General features: G+C 40.5%; 1 long non-coding RNA gene across 1 annotated transcript; it reads left to right on the forward strand.

Moving 5' to 3' along the window:
- The first annotated feature begins 2040 nt into the window (after nucleotides 1–2040).
- On the forward strand, nucleotides 2041–11807 carry LOC126048565 (uncharacterized). Its single transcript, XR_007508906.1, has 5 exons — nucleotides 2041–4021; nucleotides 4623–4732; nucleotides 8074–8221; nucleotides 9396–9480; nucleotides 10633–11807. It is a non-coding gene; the product is annotated as an uncharacterized LOC126048565 (long non-coding RNA).
- Nucleotides 11808–13502: the final 1695 nt, after the last annotated feature.

A 13502-nucleotide genomic window follows, 5' to 3' on the forward strand; every position in this document is an offset into this window, starting at 1 on the left:
TCCTGATGTTTTCCAGAAAGGTACAAGGATTGAACCTCACCTACAGCAGAGCGCAAGGGCAGGCAGGGTGGGGGCATGGGTGAGAACACACATAACCTCAGCATATTTATACGAAAGGCAGGTAATATCTTCTACACCTTTTAATACTAGATGTCGTTAATACGAAATACAGGATGAAGCTATTCTGCAGTATGTCAAGAACTAGGACAACATTTTTAGCGCTAAATAAAAATAGGAAACAGATGGATTTCTTGTTGCTACTTGAGGGTTTGTTTGTTTGTTTGTTTTATGGTAGAACTAGTAATAGTGACTATTTGGTAACGATTGCAAAAGGATGCTAGAAAGAAGCATTACATCTTTCAAATGTCCCTTGATATCAAGCCAGCACCTGCTCAAAACCCTGCATATCCACTCTCCAGGACAAAATAACCTCTATGCTTCCAGCTTTTCCTTGAAAACAAGTATTTCTAGCAGGCACATATTATGCAAATTAAATCACTATCATCTTGTGTACCAGGAAAACACACCTCAGCTACAGAGTCTTGTGCATCATCTTCCTTAGGAAAGAAGCTATGGAACAATAAAAACTCAGTTTCCAAATATACAAGGGTTTTGACCACAAACCACCTTTTAGATTCGTCTTATGAGACTGTAATAATCAACTTTTTTTTTTTTTTTAATGTAATCTACAAAAGAGAAAACAGGTTGTGTGTTCTCTGGTAGCATTGGGCCTATCTCTGCTGAACTCTATGACATTAGTTCTGTAGGAAGAATTATAAAGAAAAGGAACTTAATAGAGTGCAGGAGGCATCCAGAGTAAGATTTATCCAGGACACAAGAAATTAAGTATGTGTTTCTAAATTGGGAACTCCTGCTCTCTCTCTCTGTGTATCTACCACTCCCTACAACCCCGCCATGTTTTAGCCCAACATGTTACATCTTCTTTTGCGAAGATTTATAAGCCTTAATGGGCTTAGTTTCCGTATCTAGCAATGCTATTCCCGAGTACCTTGGGGTGTCTGAGCATTACATCCTTTTTAAAAAACTCTAGGTTTTCAGGCATTGAATTATAAAAAGCACTTTGTGTTTCATGTTACTCAAAGTTCAAGAAACAATTAGATAGAACGTATCTAAACACTGAACTATGTCAATGGCACATCTAAATTAAGCTAGCTCTTATCGGGACTAGTACTGGACACGAGCCAAATTTCTGCTTCCCTTCAGATCCAAATTAAGAACGTCAGTGATTTCAAACAACTTTAGGAAAAACAAATTGCCATGAATGAGAAAACTACATTCGTCAGACAGTACTCTGTCAAATATCAGCCACAGATTTTTATCCAAGAAGAGGAAAAACCCTCTCCTCTCAATCACATAGGAATGAGAAACTTAAAAAACTCAGAAACCTGTCCAGGTCTACTTCATTCTTCTGGACCTCTCTAAGTGATTGCTATTTAGATGCCCAAAAGCTAATAAACTGCATTTTAGCTTGAGTTTACCATTACAGAGTTATCAACAGCCGCGCGCTTTCCTGCAGCCAATCGGAATCCGCCGGGGGGGCGTGACCAGGGCGGAGTGGGCGGGGACAGGCGGCTGGTGGGCGGGGCTCGCCGCTACCTCAGGGCCGCCCGGCGGCGGGGCCGGGGCTGCCGCCGCCTCCGCCGTCGCCGTCCTCTGCTCCGGGCCGGGCCGGGCCGGCGGCCGGGGGAGCGGCCCGTTCTCCGCCCCGAGGTGGGCTGCGGGCCGGGAGGAGGCGCCGCCAGGCCGGCGGAGGCGTCGCCGTGGGTCGGGGCGAAGCGTGGCGTCGCAGCGACGCCTCAGGTAGGCGGTGGCGGCCCTACCCGGGCCGGGGCGGGGGGGGGGCGGTCCGTCCGTCCGTCCGTCCGTCGGTCGGGGAGGGCGAAGGGGCTGGGGCCGTTGTGGGAGCGACGACGGACAGGGGAGAGAGCCGGAGGGAGGCTCGGCCGCCTGCTTGTGCCTCTGGGCGCGAAGTGTGAGCGGGGACCGGCCTGCGCTGCTGGAGGGGTCGGGGGGACTCGGAGGGTCCCTGCCCGGGGCGGGGGGACACACGGGACCCTGAGGGTCCCGCAGCCTGTTCCAACGCCTGACAGGCCTCTCCGTAAAGAGACTTCTCCTAATATCCACCCTAAATCTCCCTTGGCACGACCTGAGGCCGTTTCCTCTCGTCACTGCGGGCGCAGCGTTGTGTTTGCCACCCGTTGTAAACCATTAACCTGAAATGTCGTACTCACTGGCGATGAAAAAGTGATTGCGTTCCAAAACAAAGTGCATAGAAAATCAAGTACATTTTAACTTGCTGGGCTTCCTTAATTCTTTTAACCGGCGTAGGAAGATTTTAAGCTGTAGCGTGTTTACGGGCTGTGAATGCAGCCCATCGGTTTTTACCAAGTGTCACTTCAAAACAGCAAGCTTGTACTCAGGTTTAACAAAGTGGTCCTTAAAGTCCTCTAAATTGTAACCGTGTTGCTCTACTAAAGAAAAGGAATGCGGGACCATCATCTTTAGCTGTGAAAATATCTTGGTTTTTACCTGCCTGTACCGCCTGCCTTTTCAAAAACTGATATAACGACAAACTCTATTGAGCGTTGATGGTCTAGCTGGTTTTATTTCTGTTTGTCTTCCCAAAATATTTGCATTATATTGACTATGAATGGGATGCATTTCCTTTCGGTATCAATAGGGAGTCTTTCTGTCGGTTTAATGGGAGTTGGATTAACGACTAAATCGTGATTCAGAGTCTTAGCCTTTTGATGAAGAACAGGTAAAAAGCCTGATGCTGAATAGTGGTGGGTTTCTTAGAATAAACAGGAAAAAAAAGAAACTCTTAAACAGGATCTGATCTTCTCATATTAAGGTCAGCAAAAGTAAGGTGACTACAAATCTATACCATTGGGGCTAGGTAAGATGAACACAACTTTTTATTGGTACTAGCTTAAGAACTGATAAGTGTAAAATCTGCGCAGGTGCTATGAAGGGGGCCACGCGGTTGGGACGTACATAATTATGTTCGTGTGCAGTTATGTTATTACTATGGTATTCTTGAAGTATAGGTTATATAGCGTGTCTTTTGGCTGCTTATGGAATAAGGGATGTCCGGAAGAAGGAAGAAAATAGAATCAAAAGGCAAAGTAGTTGCAACATTCGTATCCATCACTGTCTTTAACATCTGAACTTTTGTGCTTTCTTCTCTTAATTCCTATCCATTAAATAGCACCTTTATTTACATTATACCTTTGTCACTTGAAATACCTGTACTCTGAATCAAAAAACCACAGAATCCTAGAATATGCTGAGTTGGAAGGGACCCACGAGGATCATCGAGTCCAACTCCTGACTCCACACAGAGAAACCTAAAAGTTAAACCATACGTCAAAGGGCATTGTCCAAACGCTCCTTGACCTCTGTCTGACAGGCTTGGGGCTACAACCACCTCCCTGGGGAGCCTGTTCCAGTGTTTGACTGCTCTCTCAATGACAAACTTTTTTCTAATACCCGATCTGAACTTCCCCTGACACAGCTTTATGACATTTCCTCACATCCTATCTCGGTTTCCTACTGTTCTTTCTGCTTATTAGGAGATATTTTCAAAAGTTTTTTTTCTTCATTTCATTGTTCGTAGTAAACATAATTGTTCCTTATATTATAAGGAGTTTTGTAGCTCGAGCATCTTACCTTTTTATTTGACCTATGTTTGACTGTTAACCTGCCATTCTCTATGTTACCTGTTTAGGGCCTGATTTTGTCACCATGATAATATACGGCTGATCATCTGTGTAAGCTATTTTTCAATTCTTGACCAGTTTTTGGAAATGGAGTAATATTTTACTGCTAACCTAATATAACTCATCAGTCTATTAAAGTCTTACCGGTTAGTTTGAAATTAACATTCAATGATTTCATTTATGGTTTTTAGGGTACCAAAAAAAAGCTCAAATTCAAGTTTGAAAAGCAGCAGGGCCAGATAAATGGAACCTCCTTTAAAATAACTTCCAAAACTGAGGTCAGACTTTTTTCCCATTATCACCTTCAGAGCAACCAATCTTTTTTGCTAGTAGGTCCAGGAATGATTTCTTCTTGTTTCTTATGAAATAACTGGCTTCAGTAGGATAACTTGTAGAATAAATTTCAATTTATTGCAGTAATGGTAAGATTTGAACCTTAGAAAGTCTAATGTCCAAATAAGCCATAAGCATGCAATGCTTAAGAAATTGAACAGCACCAAGAAGAGTCTAAGATGACAAGAACACTTCCCAGACAACAGAATTAATGAAAAAAAATATCATGGAACAGTTTACATAGCTTTCTCCTATTTTTTTACCTGTCAAGGCAGGTGTGTCAGTCTCATAATGAGTGCAATGGGTAAATTGGCAAGGACTGGCAGTTGGTTTTAGCTTGTCTGTAACATGGAATGTACCAATTTCCTAGGATTATTCAGGACTGTAATGTAATGTATATCTTAAGTAAATTGGGAATACGTTGCCTCAATCTTCCCACTCCATTCCTGTGGAACATTATAGTTCTTGCTTTGGTATTTATCTATAAGTCTTACATTTGTTATAGAGTACTGGGTAGTATTCTGTGTTTTCTTGTGTATGGAGTAGATGTTCTGTGGACTCTTCTGGACTGGGCAGTGCTTTCACGGAGACCTGTGACCATGGAGAGCTGAGCTGGAGGACCCAGGTTGTTTCTTTGGTTGTGTCTGTGTTGCTAAGTAAGTATAGCCAGAGGCTCTACTTTCTACTCCCAGCAGCATAAAATGTTCATATCCACAGTACCTCTGACCACATGTCATGCCCTGGTAACTCTAAGACAACGCAATAATGTTTTTGTCTGTTTTTTGTTCAAAGTACACGATAGGCTGGAACGCAGTCTTTGTATTATTTCAGAGTGGTGCTTTCACGAATTGGGACAAAGAGGATGTGTTTTATGCTTAGGTTGTGTCATGAAGGCCTGTTGATGGCTATGTAGTAGAGAAGGGAGCAAAACTGAACAGAGTCTTCTCTAGAGTGGCGGTTGGGAGTGGTCCCTGGTGTATGCTGTCCCTTGGACTGTGCTCTGGCCTTAGGTAGGAGGGGGCAAGTTGGTACCCTTGAAAACTGTACGAGGAACTGTGGTAGACTTTAGCTCTCTCCTTGCCCCTGCATTGTTTAGCAGTTTAGAAGAGATGATTAATGTGATGAGCTGCCATCCTTTGTTTTTTAAAATATGATAAAATGTCATCCTTAATTTTTTTAATATTGTAGTAAATTTCATAAACTCTGCACAAGCACCATAGCTGTCTGTATCCTGGGCCACATCAGAAGCAGCGTGGGCAGCAGGTCAAGGGAGGAGATTCTGACCCTCTGCTCCGATCAGGTGAGACCCCACCTGCGGTCCTGCGTCCAGATCTGGGGTCCTCAACACCAGAAGGACATGGACGTGTTGGAGCGGGTCCAGAGGAGGGCCCTGAAGATGATCAGAGGGATGGAACACCTCTCCTATGAGGACAGGCTGAAAGAGTTGGGGTTGGAGAAGTCGGAGAGTTGGAGAAGAGAAGGCTCCGGGGAGACCTTATTGCAGCCTTTCAGTACTTAAAGGGGGCTTGTAAGAAAGACAGAGACTTTTTACCAAGGTCTGTAGTGACAGGACAAGGGGCAATGGTTTTAAACTGAAAGAGGGTAGATTTAGACTGGACATAAGGAAGAAATTTTTTTACGATGAGGGTGGTGAGATGCTGGAACAGGTCGCCCAGAGAAGCTGCAGATGTCCCATCATTGGAAGTGTTCAAAGTCAGGTTGGATGGAGCTTTGAGCAACCTGGTCTAGTGAAAGATGTCCCTGCCCATGTCAGGGGGGTTGGACTAGATGATCTTTGAAGGTTCGATTCAAACCAAGTCGTTCTATGGTTCTGTGAATCTGTGATTCTATGATTCTACACTATATAAAACTTCTAGTTGTTTTCAGCCATAGTTAAGTGACACATGTTTAGCAGAGGACAGAATGTTTTGCAATTCAAATGTCTGCAGGAAGGTATGCTGTTTAAGTAGGTACACGGAGGAGTTTGCCAAGAAATACATGCTAACGAGTCCATCATTCATATACTACATATACTAATAAATAACCACTGATGAAGTGATCTTTAGTTGGCCGAGAAAAGCTTTCAGAGATTGGCCTACAGTTTTAGACAACTACCTATCCTAAATAAGCCAGGTTGGGAGCTTTTAGTGGAGGTCTGTCAAAGTTTTTTGCGGCTTTTAGTCTAATGCCAATCTCAAATCAAATTCTGTAAGTATTAATTAAAAGTGGGTGGAATGGAGAGACTGTATTTAACTAAGTGTGTTGTCCATTCACCTTAAATGTAGGTCTGTTTTGTTCTCATTTTATTCTAACCGTATGATTTTTGTCAGGAATGGGAGGAGAAGGTTCTATAAAGTAATGGCTATAAATTAATATGCCAAGCATACTGGATGTGGGAGTCAGCACCAAATATTTTCCTCTCCAGATCTTCTCCCGATTGTCAGCAATGCTGGATAATGTAATGTAGCCCATCTGAACTATTTTTAAGGAGTGGAAACGTTAATCAGATAATTCTTTTTCATGTTTAATGTTTTTATCATTCATCATAGTAATGGATATGAAGACTAAGAAATCTTCAGATCATTAATCTTTTAAAAATTAATATTGTTTAGACATAGCTAGAAAAGTAAACTCTGTCTACCGTTGCAGAAATTTGAAATACAAGTTTGATAAAATAAAAGTTATCCTCACAAGATTAAAATAATCTAATTAGCTTCCAGAGTGCGTTGACTGGACATTAACTGGGGGAAAACGAAATGTTACTTTCTCCAAATCTTTTGGACATCCAAATCCTTTACATTCCTATTAAAAACAAAGAAATCCACACTCCGTATAAAACTGCTAACAAGTCCCTGCAACAAAACACAGTCAAAATTGGATTTTAAGTAGATGTCGAAAGTCGCTGATAGAAGAACCAAGATTCACAAGAAGAGAAGGTGGTTTTATACAGAGTTTTTTTTTTTTTTCCTGGCTAGAGTGACTCAGAAAAATGAATCCCCCACATCTGTGTGTAAATTCCATTCTGCTCATACACTGAAGGATTAATGTGTTTCATCCATGTTCTGTTCGGTGTTTTTCTGCAGTAGCCATAGTTGTACAAATATTGCAGATTTTTTTTAAGAAAGGGAGTGAATTAATGCTTTGTTATTATGGGAAGGAAGCACAGGAAAAATTATTTTGATGTTCTGCCAATTTTGAAAAATTTCTCTTTAAAGGTAGTTTTAAGATAATAGTGTCAGGGACTGTTTATATTACCTTTAGCAGGATTTCTCCAACAAATGCATACAAGCCAAAGAGAAGTCATTATGTTAAAACAGACATTTTAGTGCTTTTCAGTGCAGTGGGATTTTTTTTTTTTCGTAATAGAAATGTGATTTTGCAGCCATACACAGTTCTGAACAATGTGCTAAATGCTAGGTTTTCAGAGCAGTATAGACAGTTTCTCTCAGAGATTTTAGTTGCAGGCAACATATTACCTACTTGAAACAAATTAAGGTAAGATATTACCTACTTGAAACAAATTAAGGTGAAAAGGAACAGATTCATTATATTGTCAATGTAGAGACTTGAGCACAGTACTTGGTACCAGAATTTTTACCATGTGAACATCTGATTCTAATGTCGGTTACCTTCGCTACTTGACAACTGACTGTTAGTTGCGCTCACTTGTCCCCGTGCTCAGGACATCTACTGTTTCTGAAGTGCTGATTTCCTCTCTATCTACTTAATGTTTTGCTCAGCTATCAGTAATGATGTATAGCTGTTAGAAATTAATCTGTTACTCTGTCTTGGGATCCTACCTGCAGCTGGGTACATGCCTTTTCATGGGCACTGCTGCAGGTTCATGTGGGGCAACAATCGTCCTAGTTTTGCTCCTCTGCCCAATAAACTAATGCCGTAATAGTCTTCCGTCTCTTTGACGCTCTGACACCAAGAATGGCTGGTGTCCTGCTTGAGGCTCCGAGTCCATCTAACCAAGTGTCTTGTCTCCAAATAGGTTGCAGGTGCCTCCTCGCAGAGGTGGTCTTGCAGTAGATTTTCTGCGTTCTTCTTTTGAGGAGTAGAAGAGGAAATGCAAGAAGCAGTATTTGAGCTGGAGATTAGATACTTATTTCCTGAGTGTGTAACCTCTACGTTTGCTTTATGTATGTGTCTGTGGAATGTACTGTCTCTGTACCCTTACCCATCTTTCTGACAGAAAAAAAGCAGTGGTCGTAAATGGCTGCCTCCATATGATAACACTTCTCTGAAGTATTCACAGAAAGACAAAATTACTATTTTTGTGCAAAAAATCACCTCTTCTGTTGGCTTTGAACCTGGATACTACTTGTTTAGTTTCATGGAACCCAAGATTTATTTATTGGAAGAGAAAGTTAACAGTTAGTTCTTATTCTTCTGAAGAATAATCTTCTTGAGTAGGCTATCTACTCTAAATTATTTCTTTTACAGACTGAAGAGTACTACCTAGCCCACCTAGTCTTTCCTTGAACAGGAGGTGCTCTATATCTTTTATCATCCTAGTTGCTTTTCTAGGAAACTTCTGCATTTAAATTGTATTATTTTTGAGATGAGAGAGGCAGAACTGCACATAAATTTCAAAGTATGGGTGAACCATAAGCTTGTAAAGTGGTGTAATAATGGTCTTGGGTTTGTTCTCTGTTCATTTTCCTGAGAATTCCTACCATTTGATTTGCTTTTTTTGACTGCATATTGAGATCACAGTTCTGAGAAAATATATATCATGTCCTCAAGACCTCAGTTCTGAGTAGTGATAATAAACTAGCAGTGATAGGATTATTTTTTTCCGCATATATGACTTTTCACTTGCCTGCGCTGAATTTTATCTGCCATTTTATTGCCCAGTCACTCGGTATCCTAAGGTCCTTCTGTAGTTCTTCACAGTTTACCCTCTTCTGTAAAAACTCTGATTGCTTTGCAGTATCAAGCAGACCTTCTCACCTTATTGCTCACCACCTCCTTTCCATGAATATAGATGGAATAGGATAGGTCCCATCACAGAATTCTGCAGGACTTTACTGATGAACTTCCTCCACTGGGAGCACTGATGGTTTCAGTCTTATATGCTGTTTCCTAATATTTAACTTGTTATTCTTCCATGCAAGGACTTTCCCTCTTATCTCATGATTGCTTAGCTCCCTTAAAAGTTGTTGGGAAGGTGCTGTGTTAGAACCCCTCCCTTGTGTTTTTCACCCCTTCAGAGACCTGCAGGAGATTTCTAAAGCCAGATGTACCTTTACAGAGGCTGTGTTGACTTCCCAAGCAGAGCAGATTTATCTAAATATCCATTCTATCCATTAGGTGTCAGCACAGAATTCAGTGGCATTGCTGAGTTCTCTGGGATCTCGTTTGGATTCATCTGAACATGAAAAAAATTGTTGAAAGGGTATGTTAATTTTCTTATAATGAGGTTGACACCATTTTTTGCCAGCTTATCTCCATGGATTTCAGCGGTACTATTCTGACTTCTGGGACCTTGGTTTTCCAACACGTGTGTAGCAGTAGCTAAGTTAACTGCTTGCCAGATGCGTATTCAGAGTGGCCTTTTGGCTATGCTGGTAAGAAGTAAACCGTTTAAGGTTCACCAATATGCAATGTAGTGTCAGTACAGGTGTTACTTTTGAGGTATTTTATAGCTCTTGATGTTCATCTGCAGTTCTCATGCCAAGTGTATGCAAAGGAATTTCCAAAGGCATCACTGGAAATTGGGACCTAATGGACGATAATTTTTCTTGATGATTGATTCCTTACCTGCTGGTTTTGCCTTTGAAAAATGTGCATGCAGGAACTTCTGTGGAAGGCCTATAGGAAAGCAATTCCTGAATGCAACGATAGTAAAGCTAGAAGATACACTGTGTTCAGGATAAATGACTACATTTTTCTTTAAAAGTCTAATTTGGGGAAAAAGTGAAGAAGATACTAAACCAGGATTTATTGGCCAGATGAAAAAGGGAGAACTGGAAAATACTAGATGAGGTTAAAAAAAGTCCATAAAACATTTAAAAAAAAAAAATCTGTGGCTTGAAGATATTGGCATTAAAATAGCTACAAATATGTTACGTCAGTTTCAAGGTCATTAAAATATTTTTTTGATCAATCAGTTCACGTTCCAGGAAACAATTATCAGTATGGCTTGGAAAAATAAAGACAGGAGGATTAAGGGCACCTGAAAATATCTGACACTACGCAATCATAAAATTATCATACAAAGTGTAGGAGCTTTAAGGGTTGTGTAAGCGAATGGAATTCATTCTTGCCCCTGTTCCTGAGGTCTGAGATTCTCTATACCGGACTAGGAGCCCAGTTCTTGCTCTGTGTGAGGGTGTTTTTGGAAGTCATGGAAGGGATCTCTAGAGATCATCTGTCCAGTACCCCTTTCTCAAAGCAGCGTCAGCTGAAGCTGGTTGCTTAATACATTGTCTAGCCCTCCAAGGATGGAGACTCTGCAACTCTCTGTGCAACCTGTTCCAGTGATTGACCACCCTCACCATAAAAATATTTTTTTTCTTACATTTAAATGCTATTTCTTGTATTTCAGCTTGTGCCCATTGTCTTTTGTCCATCCACTGGATACCACTGAGAAGAGTCTGGCTCCATCTTTGTATACGGTGGGATTGAGTGCACCCTCACCAAGTCTGCAGATGATACCAAGCCGAGCAGTGCCGTTGATGCGCAGGAGGGAAGGGATGCCATCCTGAGGGACCTGACAGGCTTGAGCAGTGGGCCCATGTGAACCTCATGAAGTTTCAGAATTCTAAAATCTTTTGGTTGCAAAGCCAAGTTTATAGCCCACTGTCTTGTGTCTAGAGAGAAAAAAAATCTGCAATGTTGGGGACTAATTCTCATTTCAGATGTGTATTCTCCACTGTGGTGAAGAATTAGTCAAAAATAAAGGTGGGGGTTTTTCTTATTTTTCTCTCTTCTCTTCATTTTGGAGATGTCAGAAAATTGGAAGTTGCTGCGGGTTCGAAGTTCTGGTTGAGCCCTGAGTAATAGTGGTCAGGAGTGAGTAATGTTAAGACTACTCTATCAGGTTTGGGTCACTGAAAAGCCTCATATATAGGGATTAGTTTCCAGTGACTGCGTACATTAGTTACTCAGCTGTTTTCTTCCACCAGTTAACCAGACGCTATATAGCTTTTAAAGAATCAATTTGCTCCTTAAAATAAGACTATCCTGAAAGTGTGATCTTGCCAAGGCCATTTCTGCACATTTTGCAGGTGTCATTTACCAGCAGTGAATCAGAGTGTACCCTACGGTCTGGAGCCGAACACTGGAAGGTGTAAAACAAATCAAGTTTTCACTGTAATATTAGGGTAAGCACTTGTGCTGATCTGGGGACAGGATTTTCTAAAGAGTCTAGGGAAGGTAAGTGCTACAATTCTTTCTGATTTCTGAGTTTCAGGTGCCTAATTCCTCTAAAATCTCTTAAAAAAACTGACTTTCATGACTGAAATCATACAATAAATTAGATGCCACTGATTTCCATTAAATTCTTACTTCAGGTGTAGTGTTTGTATATATATTATATATATAGTATATGTATATATACACATATAATTTATATGTATATATCTGTATGTCTATATACAGCTATAAAGCCCTTATCTTTCCTCAGTGTTCTTTTCTCTCTTGAGTGGCCATTTCAATTGGCCGCCAAAGATAATACTTTGCTTTGATAACTGCTAATAAAAGTCTGTATGCTTTAGTGAATATGATTAATATGAAGTCAGAATTGATTAAAGAAACGAATATATTATCAAGAGTGAAGAGTAAATAGAAAGTGGTGAGATAACTGGAGTATTGTAACACATTTTTTTTCTAAATATTTCTACTAGATAAAAGCCCAAAGGAGTTGGTCATCCAAATCAGCAGCATACCACAGTTTTGACTCCCTTTTTCAAGTGATTTGATGGAAACCGTAGGCTGATTAAGGCTATTAGTAACAAACTAAAGCAGGTCATAAGACATCTTGTACCATATTGTTTTAAGATAGGAAGGGAAGGAGAAATACTTCTTACTAAAATTATGAAATAGCTTATTAGAAACAAGTGCCACCCTAGAACCGGTTACCATAAAAATGCTTGGATTGTGTGCTCCTTGTGGCAAGGATTATCTGTTGCGATGTTAGGAATCTGGGCTTGATGACCACAGCTGTTCTTGTGAAAAACCGTGAAATTTAAGAAGTAGTGTCACATCTATTCTTTCATTTCTTAATTCTCAGTGATAAGGCTTTACAGGTATCCTGCAGTATGCAGCAATCAGGGACGCGTGTGTGAAACCAAATGGGAATGCCAATAAATGCTTGTCATAGGTGTCTGCCAAGGCACTTAAAAATCTCTGCATGGAGTTCAGCTAAAATGCTTGATGTGGAGCAACTTGTTTTCTGTTTCTTCATGCCAGTTTTACCATCCTACTCTGCAGAACTGACTGCTCGCACCTACTTACCAGCAAACACAGATCTAGTCATTTGTGACTAGTGACTGTCTCGTCTTCCATGCGAGAATGATGTTTTTTCTAATGTCTGCTCAGTCTCATGGTCATACTCCAAGCCAACTGGACACCATAGTAAGCTCAGTGTTAACGTCATTAGTAAGGGTGTTAATATACCTTGCCTGTCAGCACTGCCCTAACTGACGCTGCGCAGCTATCGCGTCATATAAATTGGCTTAGTATGTGGGCAAAATGATTGTGTGTCAGCCTATGCAGATCAATGCTTCTTATCTTTGAATCGTTATCCTTACTACTACTGGGAGAATTATTTTACTCTTACAGTTTTATTGATCATGAGTTTCCAACAGCAAGTTTATTTTCTGACATGAAGAAAAAAAACAAAAACCAGCCAGGTGGAATAATGTATTTCAACACAACTTATGAATTTGATTACTTCAAGGAGAAGCAGGGGTTAGTTGCTCTGAAATAGTAGGATCACTGGTATGTTCCAAATTTTCACAATGGTAATCCAGGAATGATTTGTTTTCTTGCACGAATTACTACTCAGTTTAATAAAAGAGCCATTCAATAAATATCTGATAGCTGTAACTAATTGGTACTCATCGCTGATGATAACTTTTACTAAACTAATGTAATTAATGTAAAATGTGTTTGACTTCTATGAAGCATGAAAAATTAGTAAATCAATTACATTAATATTCATTACTAAGCTGCTTCTTACAGTCTCTTCTTCAGATAGCGGCAGCTAATATATCATCCCTTTTGTATACTGGAACTGTTGAGAGTTGATTTGCCTTTAATCTCATTACAGGTACCTGGATGACATAGCATTTTGTTTGTAATAACTCTTTGTATGTTGGATCATTATCTCTATGATAAAATTCCCATATTTTCCCATGTTTTTCATTCACAGTTAGAAGGCTGACCTTTTCTTTGTTCAGGAACTCACCATTA

The sequence above is a fragment of the Accipiter gentilis genome, chromosome 20, assembly GCF_929443795.1.
Source record: "Accipiter gentilis chromosome 20, bAccGen1.1, whole genome shotgun sequence".
Taxonomy (NCBI): domain Eukaryota; kingdom Metazoa; phylum Chordata; class Aves; order Accipitriformes; family Accipitridae; genus Astur; species Astur gentilis.